Raw genomic sequence first — 11,987 nt, forward strand, 5'->3', positions numbered from 1 at the left:
AGTGGCTGTTTTGTCTCTTTGTTGTCCATTTTATGTTCATCTAATCATGATTCTGCATTATTTGGCTTAAATTTCTGACTGTTATATTTATTTTATGGGGCAATTTCCAATTGTATTTTGCCTCAATGCTCTAATCCGTGTGTTGCATGATGTAAAGGCTAGCATACTTCCAAAGAAATAACCGGCTAGGCATGCCGCTTTAGGTGTGGACATTCTTGAGGAGATGGCTTTTGGATGACCTAAGTTTAATATGGAGATTCATCTTGAATCACCAAGCTTGATTTTTAATGTATTGATTTCATGGATTTCCTATGGACCTAATTACCTAACTGATTACGGCTATTTAATTAATTGTTAAAATCCGGACTTTAAATAAATGATATCGGACCTCTCTTTATTACCCCACGATTACGTAATACGGTCATGTCCCGCGAATATGGGGATATCCTTAGCAAAGACCCTTCGGTTAAATCATCATAGTCCCTCGGATGTTGCCTTCGAAAATACGATTTTGTCCCTCGATGACCCTTCGGTGTAGCCTACGGTTAAATGATGATCGTCCCTTCGAATGCTAAGGTATCCTCACTACTGTTGCCTTCAATGACCTATCAATGACCCTACGATGACCCTTCTACATCCCAAGGATAAAACTACTTACTTCTCAATAGTCAGGACAGTTTTACCCTCATAAGGATAGGAAATGCCCGGAAAGACCTCGGACAGGTATAACCTTAATTGCTCATTCATAACAAAAAAAATACTTTTCACACCTCACACCTTTCAAACATCTTTTGGAAAATCACCACTTAGCATACATCCGTACTAGGATCATTGCCGAGTTATATTTTTCTAAACTACTTTCAAAAACTATACGAGATAACCACTTTGTATACATTCATGCAAGAATCATTACAAAGTTAAATTCTCATTTTCAAAACATTTTTCACACATTTCTCAACCACCTTTTTCAAACTAGAAAACATAAATGATTGAGCAATTAAGAGCCCATGGATAACCATGGATACAAAGGGTGCTAATACCTTCCCTTTGTATAAAGTACCTCCCGAACCTAAGAATTTAAAATTAAGGTCTTTCCTGTTCTTTTCCACCTTTCCTTATGGGATAAAAGAAAAGTCGGTGGCGACTCTTGCTAACCGCGACATTGCGATTAAAAATCCAATAAAGTCCAGTTCACCGTATGACAGTGGTTACCGCTTGAGGATTGGTTTTGCCGGACAGTGAAGACGATACTCCGAGGAGTTCAGCAGCGGGATTTTGGAGCAGCAGTATTTCCCAGTCATTGTTTAGTGTCTGGTCGAGCTTTCTTTGGTGTCAGTAAACATCATCATTCGATGTCCAGTAAACGTCGAGTTATTTCCCAGTCATTGTTTAATGTCTGGTCGATCATTGTTTGATGCCTGTAAACATCATTGTTTGATGCCTGTAAACATCATTGTTTGATGCCTGTCAACATCGTTGTTTGATGCCTGTAAACATCATTGTTTGATGCCTGTAAACATCATTGTTTGATGCCTGTAAACATCATTGTTTGATGTCCTGTCAACATCATTGTCCGATGCCTGTAAACATCATTGTTTGATGCCTGTCAACATCATTGTTTGATGCTTGTCAACATCATTGTTTGATGCCTGTAAACATCATTGTTTGATGCCTGTAAACATCATTGTTTGATGCCTGTAAACATCATTGTTTGATGCCTGTAAACATCATTGTTTGATGCCTGTCAACATCGTTGTTTGATGCCTGTAAACATCATTGTTTGATGCCTGTAAACATCATTGTTTGATGCCTGTAAACATCATTGTTAGATGTCCTATCAACATCATTGTCCGATGCCTGTAAACATCGAGTTTTCTCCCAGTCATTGTTTAGTGTTTGGTCGAGTTTTCTTTGATGTCCTGTAAAACATCATCGTTCGATGTCCAGTAAACGTCGAGTTTCTTCCCGGTCATCAGTCAGTGCCTGGTTGGAGATGTTACTCTGAGGAGTTCAGCATCACGACGTCAGATCAGCAATGTTCCCCAGTAGTGCGATATTGGAGGAAATGTTTCCGTTGGACAGAGATGGAAATAATATCAGAAGACGTTACGCGATCAGCGCGATTCAGGGGTTCAAATGGAGAAAAGGAAATGCTGAGGTATTTTCTGGGGTTCAAATGGAGATTGGAAATGAAGATTGTATCCGGGATGAGGTCCTTGGGGTTATCTTCTATTCATGTGTCACCTTAGACTCTGGCTGAGGCCAATGGAGGTCGTTATAGGTGTCTTCTGAGGAAGAGATACACATGCTACCTTCCTTTTGTGAAGGTATACCCTCTGACATGTCGCCCTCAGAGTGGTGTTTGGTGTTATTTCCGAGTTGCCAGCGGAATTATCACGAGAAAGCGGAGAACAGGGTTCAAACGGAGAAAAGAAAATGTTGAGGCATTTTCTGGAGATGGGGTTCAAATGGAGAAAGGGAGATGTTGCGGCATTTTCTGGAGAACGGGGTTCACATTGGCGATCGCGAGATATCGTCAGGCGACTGGGGTTCAAACTGGAGAATGGGGTTCATTATTTGGCAAATAGGAGAGCGGGGTTCAAATGCAGTGATTTGAGGATCATTTGCGCAGAAGAAAATTTCGGGGTTCAAGAAAATGAAAAAAAAGCGATTATCAGAAATCTCGGGGTTCAAGAAAAGCATAAAGAAAAGAGATAATAATAATCCCCAGCGGATATGTGGTGTTCAGGCCATGGTTATCCCTGCGTTACCATTTATTTTGGTATCCAGGTCGACGCTTTTCGGTGATCAGGCCGACTTTCTCCGTACCAGACGGATTTGTTCTTTCAAGACTGTTTCTTCGCCGATGCTGACGGGCGTTGTTAATTATTTTCCCGATCAGAGTGCAAATTGTTCGTCTGTTCTTGGTATTCAATCACTCTTCATCCTGATCATCTGAAAGTCGAGGCTGTTCATATCGACAGGTTCACAGTGGATTGAATAGGGGCAGCTGTAACACCTCAAAATTTGCCCTCCTCTCTTGGGACTAACATTACCATATTGCATATCATTTTTTAGGTCATTAGGCATTGCATATTGCATATCATTTGGTTACATGGTGCCAGCCATACTCCCAAGTCTTGGTCAGAAGATGAAGGAGTCAAAGTGCAAGTTAGGGTTTCATTGGACTGGTCATTGATCATCTGAGGATGCGCAAGTTCAAATTAGGGTTTCATGATTCTCAAAGGATATTGGTCTTCATCTTGATTACAATGATTCATCATCATCATCATGTTTTGATTTCATCAAGTGTTGAAGTTGATTCCTTGGGATTAGGGTTTTGACCACTGGTCAACCCTAATCAGTTGCATTGGGCCAATCAGGGCATGACTAGGAGATGGGGTCTACAATGGAGATGAGGATCATTTCATGATTTTATTGAGCTAATTGAGGCTAGGGTTTCATCCTTGAGCCATTTTATCAGAGGATTGGAGTTCAATTGATCTATGCTATGACAGATTCATCTATCAGTTGAAAAAGTCAACTGTGGTCAATTGTGCATGATTTTATGGATTTGGAGAAGGAAATGAGTTGGATACACTTCATTCATGTTGGAACAAGTGTTATTTAACATGTCAAAGCTCAAGAATGGAGAAAATAAAGTCAGAACAAAAATTGCCAAAAATAGAAAGTGACTTGTAATGGAAGTTTCCAAAAATGGAAAGTTTTTGACCTCAAAATTACATGTCCAAGGAAGCTTCAAATGAAAAATTGTTCAACATGAAAGTTGTAGATATTGGTCTCACCTTTCCAAAAAGTCCCAGAACTTGAAATTCCCATGTATGGTTGGCAAGTTATGGTCCATTCAATTTCAAAAATGACCCATAATCAGAGGGGCATAACTTCCACATGGAGTGTCCAAATGGGATGATCTTTTTATGTGCAAACTCTATTTGACATGTAATTTCATGGTGCATAATTGGAATTCATCAAAAATGGTCAATGCAAAAAGTCAATTTTCAAGTGCACAGTTAAAAGTCCAAGGGCAAAATGGTCCAACTTGAGAAATAATGAGAATTTTGGAATGGGGATTTTTGCAACACCTCACAAATGCAAATTGAAAATGGTTTGAACTGGCATAACATGTTGAGGTTCATTATTTGGTCAAGTCACTTGTGAATTGCATTTGAAAATTATACCATTTGCCATGACATAGTGAAAATCAAAATTACACAACCAATGACCATGGGACAAGTTGCAACACATCATAACTGATATTTAGAGAATGTGTGAGCTGTCATACAGCTGTCATGGGCCCCATTGTGAAATGGCATTTTTGCCCTTGCTTAGTAAAATCACATTTTGCTAATTATATGTCATTTTGCTAATTTGGTGATTAAGAGCTGTTTAAGTGGAAGTATAAATCACTAATCCTAACTAACTTTTGAAGAGAATCACAATTCACAAGAAATTGCAACCACTTTTCCCTCCAAATTCTCCAAAAACTCAAGAACACTCATCAAGCAAAAGTGAATCAAAACTCTTCCAATTCTTCACCAATTCCGAAAATTCTTTTTGCTTCTTCCTCCAATCATCTTCCTCTTGGACTGTTTTGAGGAAATTGTGCAAAAGAACCTCCCATTCGTGACTGTCCAAGGCATGTGCATTCATGGAGTTTGGTGATTTTTTGCAATTGAGGCATTGCTGAGCTACCACGACTGTTCCAATCACCTTCCTGGACGTTGATCTTCACCTGTTTCACACGAACCAAAGCTGGAACGCGCGTAACCTCACACTGCCATCTCAAGGTACACGAAATTCGAATCTCATGATTCTTTGAAAGTCCATAGGCGTTTTGAAGTTCATTCCATGTAGATAATCATGATGTGCTTAGTTTTGATTATGATGAACTGTAGGAAGAGTTATGTTGATTTTAAGATCTAAATGTGAAACTTTAATCGCTCGATCCGTGAGCTACAGTTAGAATTACATCAATTTAGTTACATATTCGTGCTCCTGATGATTAGACCTTTCCAACGGGTATTCGTTTGTGAATTTTGGTGGAGGTTTGATGTTTGCGTGTTCTTGCGTTTCTGGAAAAAGTTGATGATGTTGATGATGAATTTCTGGAAATTTTCTTTGTTTGATCCGTCTCAGCGCCTTTCCAATTTCAAATGTTGTTTCCCGCTAGCTTCTAACCAATCAGCGTGTGCCAGCGAAAAAATGAGAGCGCGGCCGTTTTGATCTTGGGCGTGTTATTTACAATTTTGCCATTAAATCCATTTTAATTAATTAGAACACTTAATAATTATTTCATAATTCATTCAATCTTTAAAAATTCATAAAACAATATTGACTAGTCCAAAAATTATGAGGATTTTTTTTATAGCTCCCAAATTCCCTCTAGTTTTTTATAGGCATGGTTTCATAAGTTGTGCATGATAAAATGTTGACCTGGCCTATTGAACTTTGACTTGTGTGTATTTTTTACATGTTTTGCCATTTTCAATGTGAAATGCTTATACTTGCAAAGAAATGATTGAAAATTTTTGTGCTTATTCTAGACATGCTGATGGTGATTTTCATGTAGAGTTTGTGAATTTTGGATACCTGAGGAGTGAGATATGATTTTTTGAATCTAGGTGTGACAATTTGTGTCACACCTAGCTAGGTCAGCTTCATGAATTTATTTGTATGACCTATGATTGTTGGATTGGATTGAAATTTTGCATGAATGATCATTGGTATGTCAAGATAACATGTGAATTGTTCTGGATTTTTCCATGGCATTTTCAATTTGATTGATATTTTTATTCTCTGTTGGTTCATTGTGCAAGCTTATATGACACATGTTTGTATATCTTGTGTGAAATTCTCATATGGTTTTGGATGAATGTGAAATTTGGTATGCTGGTTGTAGACACATTGTAGGACATCCCTGTTTTGGTCCCATTCATTTATTAATTGTTCTCACTCAGTTATGAATTTTTGAAGTGAATGCATGTGTCGATACCTTGAATTGGCTTGAATAATTGTGTCTGGATTTCTTGATTTTCATTGACCTAGTTCCTTTTGTCCAATTGAGCTGAAAATTGACATGCTATATCTTGAGTATGTCCTGTTTATGTGTGAATTATTTGAGGATTTTTGGAATTATTTTGGTATGCTTTTGATGGAATTCATTCTGTTTGGACATTGGATGTTGCATTTGACCTAGTTTGACTTGTTTTGGTAATGAAATGAATATGGTGAATGATATTAGTATGGGATCAATTGCATTTGCTTTCTATTTGCATTAATTTGGTTTTGGTTGAGAATTGCTTGCTGTTTAGAATTTTTTCTCCCTTTTGGACCCTAGGCTTGGCCTAGCGGTCTAGTTTCTCACATTTGGTGTGGATTTTCAGGATGAAATGCATAATGCTCAAGGAGAATGCTTCAAGTCAATTAAATTGAGATTGTTGATGTTTATAAACTAACTTGACTTTGTGTTGTAGGATTGGAAGCTTGAGCTTTAGCTTATAGCTTGCACTTATGTGCATTAACTTGTGTTGCTTTGTACAGATTAATTGATTACCATTTGCTGTTTACTGTTTGTCTGTCTGAGTACTGATGATACTTGATTGATTTTAGGTACATTTAGTCGCTTACAGTTCTTTAAGAACTTGCTTGCTGCTGCTTGGTTTTTAAACCACTTGAGGTAGGACTTCTATTCTTCATGTAGTCTGGGAGACCCGGCCTGTTACCTGGCCGGGAAATTGTCTGAAGTCCTCCTTAAGAGGCAATGTTTGTGGTTGTTTACATTTGTGCCCAAGCAGGTGAAGTCCTTGATTAAGGCAATTGGTGGAAGCCAAGGGATATGCAATCTATCCCCCACTATTCTGTGAGTCGTCCCTCTGCTCACACGGCTGTGTGTTGATGCATTGGGACACAAACCCAAGATCCTGTGCTGTTGCACAATCGAGTCAGAGTCTTTGAGCGTAGAAGGGTCCCTCCATTCTGGACCCACGCTCCTTTGTCTGAAGCTCTCCCTGGTCAGGGATAAGAGCTGTGAGGTCTCATCCTCACTTCACCTTTCATCTGCTTCACCTTAGCCTCGTAATGGCAAGGTTAAGAGCGAATACTACCCATGTACAGATGGCTTGCTTCGGCAGTCAAACCCATTGTGTGAGCCTCACTTGATTGGTTATAGTGTGTGCTATGTGAATATTTGTTTGAAATGCTTTGTTTGCTCTGTTTGCCTGTATGCTTGTATGCTTTCTTCCTGGATAGGATTAGATTGCAGTTGTGCAAGTAGGTAGAAACCGCAACGTAGGGTAATGATGCATGACAACACTAGGCTCGAGTCCAGCTCCCTGGTAGTGTGTCTTCCCTTGGTTTCTGGCTAGATTTCTTTCCCTTGAGGGCTGTAGCACCTCAAATTTGCACCTGTCATTGTACATACATTTTCATATTAGGTCATAACATATCATAGTCCATTGCATAGCATTTGCATTATCCTCAGTTGCCTCAAGAGCAAGCAAGCAAGAATTAGGTCAAACTGATCAGGAGATCAGTCCACCAATCAAGCAAGGATGTTTCTCAAGGAATCAAGGCCTTAGGGTTTGTCCAACAAGTTCACATGCCTTGGGGGTCTTTTTGAAGTGTTCAAGTCAAGGGTTGAAGGCTCAGAGGTCAGCAGTCAATGCACAACCAGGTCAAAACCCTAGATAATCAACAGTCAAATCAAAGCAGTGGATGGTGGCCATTCTTGTGGAATTTGGGCACCATGGTCAATAATCAAGAGTTCATATGTCTTGGGACATCATAAGAAGTCAAAATCTCAAGGAATTAGGGTTTGGAATTCATCAGAAGTGCACAGTCAAGTCCAAAACCCTAGAAAGTCAAAGTTGGTCAACTGTGGTTGATTCTTTGGATTTGAGGGATGGAAATGGTTTGAAGGAGCTTGTTCATGTCCTAATAGGCCTCATGTGTCATGGAAATCAACATCATGGAAGAAATCAAGCCAATCAGAAATATTTCCAGAAATAGAAAGTGGACCTGTAATTTCAACTGCCAAAAATGGAAACTTCTTGATCCTTAACTTGCATCATGATACAAGCTTCAAATGAATTTTTGCCCAACATGAAAGTTGAAGATCTTGTTCTCCCATTTTCAAAAAGTCCAAGAACTCTCAAATCCCATGTATGGTTGTCAAGATATGATCAAATCATTTTCATCAATTTGTGAACTTCAAAGGGCCATATCTCCCAAACCATAAGGCCAAATTTGATGGGGTTTTTTCCTACAAACCACATTTTTCATCCTATTTCCAAAAATATAAATTTCATGATCTAAAACCTTGCCAATCAAAATGGCATTTTTGGACCTATTCCTTTAAAATTCAAAGTTTGACCAAACTTTGACTTTTTGCTTCTTTGACTTTTTCTTGACTTGGCCAATTGGGAAATGTTTTAAACCATATTTGTGACTTGTCTCAAGCTTAAAAGCATGTCCATAACACCATTACACTCCATTGTTGAATCAAAATGCAAGTTGGCAAAATGTTGCAAATGGAAGTACATTAAGCAAAGCAAAGTACAGCATTCTGCAGCAACAGCAAAATAGCATTTGGCAAAGCATTTACAGCCTGTTGAAGGCCCATTCGACCAGACTTCATACCCCCCACTTCATTTGTACAAAATTGGAAACTTTGCAAATTGGCTTCATGTAAACAAAGCAAGGTACAGCCTTTGAGGTACAGCACAAAACAGCAATTGGAACAGTCTGTTGGCAGCCTGTCCAGGCCCAAATCGTACAACCATCACACCTCCACTTCACTTGTACACAATTAGCAACTTTGCAAATGGGAGCATTACCACTAAACCAGCTTACCAATTAATTAGAGGACCTTAAACAGAGGATATAAAGATTCATTTCTGCACAAATGAGCCCTAATTTTACACAGCCTACCAAGCAGAACACACTCTCACTCTCTTTTTGCAAATTGGCATTTGGAAAATTCTGAGAAGACCACCAAAAGACACGAGCAACCTTTGTTTCCTCCATCATCCAAGTATTGTTTGGGAGTGCTTTTGAGCATCATTTGTCAACTGGAGCACCTCCTTTTGTACTGCATCATCAACTTGCTCCATCATTGGTATTTTTTTCGAATTCCTTATTATCCAAAGCCATGCCATGTTCCGTGTACATCTTGTTTAGTAGGTTGGTTTAAGCTTTGAGTGAACTAAAATGGTCGAGTATGCTGTCTGAAATCTGGATTTACATTTTGGTGAACAAATGCATTTTCCATTGGTTTAGCTTGGTTGTGATGATTTGTTGAAAATTGATGCCATGATTGTGATACTGAAGGTTTGTTGATGCTATTCATACGTTTGATTTTTGATTTTGGGATTTTTGTTCTTGGTCGAATGCATGATGGTAGTTGCTTGTTGCTGTCTTGAAACCCTACCCTGCCTAGTACATGAGCTCATGATTATGCTTGGATTGTTGTCAGTTAATGTACATGCTAGTAATGTTTCATAGGTCAGGATTATTGAGGATTCTGTTTATGTTTTGTTTGCTCACAATTGTTGGTTGATGTTAATGATGAACCTTGCTGTTATAAACCCTAGAGTTTGCCAGAATTTCCACATGAATGTGTGTGGTTGGTTTTTGTTTGTATTTGCCTGAACTTGTTGTTATTGCTATGCTGACAGCCATGCTATAGATTGATGATGATTTTGATGAACATGAATTTCACACCCTGCTGCTGTTAAACTACCTGTCCCGTCCAGAATTTTGATTGAATGTTGTATTAGTGTGTTGCTGTTTAGATGTGCATGGGCATACTGTTTCATTGCCATGTTTGCTTGCCATGAGGTTTGCATCTTGTTTAATGATGATTTTGCTTGGATGATGAATGCTGTCTATATGCTGTTGTTTGTTTGGATGTTGATGAATACATGGTACCATTACTACCAAAACCTGGCTTTTCCAGAAATCATGTTCTTGTAGAGATTGGCTATTGTTACTGTTCCTGTTGCATGAAGTATGTCAATACCCTGCTGTTGTGTGCTTGGTCGAATCATGTCATTTGATGTTGTGGATGCTTGCTTGAAAACTCCATGAGCCATGCTGTTACCATATTGTTGAAATATCAATTGATGATTGCATGATGATGATGCTTATTGCCATGTTTGTTTGTGTGCTTATGATTTCATTTTGATCAATCATGAAATTGAATGATGAAGCATTGCTCCCTAAAACCCTGTAGCTAGAAGCCCTAGGTTTGTCCAAACTTGCATGAGCCGTGTGGATTTGGTGCATGAGGTTGCATGGAGGTTACTACACCATATGTCATGTGTCTGCATGCTGCTATTGAATTTTTGTGATTAATAATGAATGCATTGCCCTGCTGTTTTGCAAAACTTCCCTGTCCAGAATTTTCATGGATAATGTCTGCTTGGTTGTTGGTTAATGTTGTTAGGTGTTCATTATGCCATGCCCTTGTTGTTTTTGCTCGAAACGTTGTTGGATGTTGAAAACCATGCTGTTACTACCCTGCTGTTATTTTGAACCTTATAACATCTGTCCTGAAAATCCATGAGGCCATGTGGTATGCTTTTGGGTGCTTGATGAGTAAACATTGACAAATGCTATGATGATTGTGTGTTTGCTGTTTGATCCTGTTTAGATGTTGGCTGAATTTGTTTGAAGTTTACCATGAACCATGCTTAAATCCTAAGGGTTTGTTTGAAAACCAGAAATTTGAAATGATTTGGCTATAGTTGTTGGTTCATGCTGCTTGCCAAATGCTGTGCTGTTGTGTGTTTGATGTTTGAATTAAAACTGCATGAGGATTGTCTTATGCTGGTCGAATGTCGTATGAACATGAAGATAATGCCATGCTGTTACTGTGCTATTGAAATGCCAGTTGTTTGATTACATGATGATGATGGTTGTATGCTGTTTTTTAAACCATAGAACAGAACCCTTCCCAGAATTTCCCATGAGTGCTTGTTCTAATGTTGGTTGACATTGCATGATGATGATGTTTCGTGCCATGATTCACTTTGATGCTGTTTGTCGATTGTTGTCCATGAATATGAGTCCATTTGCCTTGGCCATGCTGTTAGAAACCTTAGGGTTTTTTCTTAAAACCCAGAGTTTGAGTTGATTGGCTCGGTCACTATTCCATTGGCTGAGAGCCAATCAGATTATTTCATTGCCATGCGTCAAAACGCTGTAGTTTTGTTTAATGAACCCAGAATTACTAGTTTGCCACTGCGTTGACTTATGTTGACCCCACTTGCCTTGCTATTTTGTTTCATATTTCACCCATTTTCATCCAAAATTCCACAATTATTTTCTCCTTCATTTTTCACCAAAAAATTATGAAATTTTTTACACATGATCACAAATGAGTCTAGATTTTAATCATGATTTTTAAGTAATTTTCCATGGTCTGGATTTTAAATGACAAATATTTTCTTGACATATGTGCAAAATTGGTACATCTTCCCATTTCAATTGTGAAATGCTCATGACATATCCATTGCCTTTGAAACTTTTTGTGGTAAAACTAGACACCTTGACCTTCATTTCCATATAAAGTTTGTGCATTTATCATTTGTGGATTGTGAGCTTTGAATTTTTGAAGTTGTGTATTGCATTGGGTGTCATACCATGATCATGTATTTTCACAAATTTTGTTCACACACTTCCCCACATCCAAATGACTCCAAATTTTGCATGAATGATCCTTTGTATGTCTATTTCACCTATGAATTTTCTTGGAATTAATCTTGCTGTTTTCCATTTGATTGAGAATTTTCTTCCATACTTGGTCATTTGTTGACTTTTTGTGCTATGCCTTGCCAAATCTTTTGTGAAATTCTCAAATCTTATCACATGACCATGAAATTTCATATGTGCATACTAGACATTTCAAGCTTTTCATTGGTGTCAATCTCATTCATTTCTCATCTGTTTTCAATTTGATATGATTT

This window comes from Lathyrus oleraceus, chromosome 7 (assembly GCF_024323335.1).
Source record: "Lathyrus oleraceus cultivar Zhongwan6 chromosome 7, CAAS_Psat_ZW6_1.0, whole genome shotgun sequence".
NCBI lineage: Eukaryota > Viridiplantae > Streptophyta > Magnoliopsida > Fabales > Fabaceae > Lathyrus > Lathyrus oleraceus.